The 2,901-nt window shown below is 42.8% G+C and overlaps 1 pseudogene; it reads left to right on the top strand.

Moving 5' to 3' along the window:
• Positions 1 to 876: 876 nt before the first annotated feature.
• Positions 877 to 2,660, top strand: LOC128059911 (RNA polymerase II subunit A C-terminal domain phosphatase SSU72-like; annotated as a pseudogene).
• The last annotated feature ends 241 nt before the right edge of the window (positions 2,661 to 2,901 follow it).

Raw genomic sequence — 2,901 nt, 5'->3', positions numbered from 1 at the left:
TGTTGTTCAGTTGCTCAATCTTGTGTGATTCTGCAGTCCCATGGACTGCAGCATGCCAGGCTTTCCTCTCCTTCACTATCTCCCAGAATTTGCTCAAACTCACGTTCTCTGAGTTGATGACACCATCCAACCATCTTGTCCTCTGTTGCCCCCTTCTCCTGCCCTCAATCTTTCCCAGCATCACAGTGTGTTGGATCTTCGCATCAGGTGGCCAAAGTATTGAAGCTTCAGCTTCAGCACCAGTCTTTCCAATGAATATTCAGAGCTGATTTCCTTCAGGATTGACTGCTTTGACCTCCTTGCTTTCCAAGGGACTCTCTAGAGTCTTCTCTAGCACCACAGTTCGAAAGCATCAGTCCTTCAGTGATCAGCCTTATTTATGGTCAAAATTATTAAGACATATAAAAGCTACATTAATAAATTATAAATTCCAGTAAAACTTTCATTTAGATTCAGCCACTGTTAGTATTTGGCTGCATTTCCCTACCTCTTTGCCTCCTCCCCATCCCGCCCCCCCCCCCCCCCCCCCCCCCCGCCCCGCTCCTGGCCCCGTCTCTCTCTCATTCTTAGTCTGATTTTTTTGTTGTGCCATTTAGCAAAATATGCAGTGTCGTGACTCTATATTTAGCTGTAACTTCTTAAGGATAATCTCTTACATATATAGCAGTGCAATGACCAAATCACAATATTTCACACTGATACAACACTATAATCTGAAATATAGAACATAGTCAAAATTCACCAATTGTCCACAAATTCTTCTTCAGAGTGATTATTATTTTTTTATCAGATTTACATATCATATCAAATAGTCACAAACTTACTTTCCTTCCCAAAGAAGGAGAGTCCAGTGAAGTGACATCCCAGGGACTGTCAATGTCCAGTCAAGTTTCAGAAACCTCTGCCATGAGTAAGTCTTTGGTGGACATCACACCATCCAAAGGGCTTTGTATGTCACAGATCTCTGGGCTCCACTCCCAGATTTTCTCATTTTGTGGTGTGGAGTCCAAAGTTGCCTTTTTCACATATTCCAGGTTGATGTTAATGGTCTGGGCCTGGGATTCACACTTTGAAAAGACTGAGTGTGTTTACTGAGGTTGCAGTGTGACAATCACTATGTTGATGGAGACACAGGGATATAAAATCTTTGGCTTTCTAAGTGGATGTTTTTCCTGCACCATTTTGAAGGGATGGGACCTTCTCTCCTTACTGTTTTGTGTCCCATTTATAATTTTAAAGTCTATATTCTTTGCTACATCAACGGTGCAAAGTAACAAAATAAATGGAACAAAAAATTGCTACATTTCAGTATAGAGTGGTCAGACAGAGCTCTCCCTGAAGACATGGGAAAGGCAGTGGAGGCTACTCCACTTCTTGGAGAATCATCATGAATTCAAGAAAATCAAATGAAGGATGTGTAATGTTGTAACTCCTGCAAACACTATCAGGAGGGATGTTTTCTAGGAATCACTTTTTACACTGGTGAATCATTTTATTACTAACTGGTAAAACTATCTGTATCCTGTCATGATCGACAGCTACAATTCTAGAGTATCAATTATAAGAAAGAAATAGAAAACAACACTTGTAACTTTCTGTATAATTGAATTAAGTGTAAGCTTGGACATTTCAAACATGTTTTTCACATGCATGTTCTCACGTCATTGGAGGGGGCTGGTGACAAGCTTGGGAGTAGTCTATGTATTTTGCCTAATATCAATAGTAGCCCCACCCACAATTGAACCCAAGGGCTAAGTGGAGATTTCAAAACACACCCATGGGGTAGCCACACCCTTTTGGAAAATTAGATTTTTAGGTGATAATCACCAGATTGTTCTGATGCCTGGACTGATCCTCTGGTCAGTCCAATTACTGACCAATTATTCAAATCCAATTACTCAAGAGTTAACCCAATTATCAATCAAAAATTCCCCTCCCACATGGGATAGGTGACAATCTGTTCTTTGACACTAGATTAGTCTGAAGAACTTGAACTAGGCTGACTTCTCCCTGGCTTCTGCCCTTAAGAGACTCTAAGCCCACACCCATCAGCCTGGAGTTCCAAGTGGCCATCATAATATCATCCTCCACACTCAGGGTGGCTGTGGTCTGTATGAGCAACATGAACAGGAGCATGGAAGCCCACAGAATCCTCAAGAAGAAAAGATGCAACGTCAGGTCTTTTGGAGCGGGATCTTGTGTGACACTGCCAGGACTGGCACCCAACCTCCCTGTGGTATATGATTTCTCTGCCACATATGAGCAGATGCACAAGGGCCTTCTCTGCAAAAACAGAATGCACTACAGGAGCAATGGGTTGTTACAGATCTTGGGAAGAAATGAGAGAATCAAACCTGGCCCTGAAAGATTTCAAGAGTGCATAGATCCCTTCGATGTCATCTTCACCTGTGCTGAGAGAGTGTATAAAGTGGTGGTGAAAGATCTGTGTGCTAGAGAACAGAAGACCTGGCAGCCTGCATGTGATCAACGTGGAAATAGAGGACACCCTGGAGGCAGCCGCACTTGGAGCTCTGATCATCTGTGAGCTCTGCCAGGGTCTCCAGCAGGAGGACAATATGCAAAGCAGTCTGCCTAAGCTGCTCCAGGCAATGAAGAAGGAAACAGGCAAGAGCTTTCTGCACACTATCTGCTTCTACTGAGGATCTTGGCTGGATTCAGTTCCTTTGTTGGTAAGAACTTGTGCCTGGACTTTTGGGCTAGCTAGTATTTTTGAAGTAGCCATCATGGTCAACAAAAGAGTCTGAAATGCAGTATTTGGATTCAGTCTCAAAAACGACAGAATGATCTCTGTTCGTCTCCAAGGCAAACCATTCAATATCACAGTTATCCAAGTCTATGCCCCAACCAGTAATGCTGAAGAAACTGAAGCTGAATGGTTTT

The sequence above is a fragment of the Budorcas taxicolor genome, chromosome 15 (assembly GCF_023091745.1).
Source record: "Budorcas taxicolor isolate Tak-1 chromosome 15, Takin1.1, whole genome shotgun sequence".
Taxonomy (NCBI): domain Eukaryota; kingdom Metazoa; phylum Chordata; class Mammalia; order Artiodactyla; family Bovidae; genus Budorcas; species Budorcas taxicolor.
The sequence above is the reverse complement of the archived record's forward strand: the minus strand, read 5'-3'. Positions and strand labels throughout refer to the sequence as shown.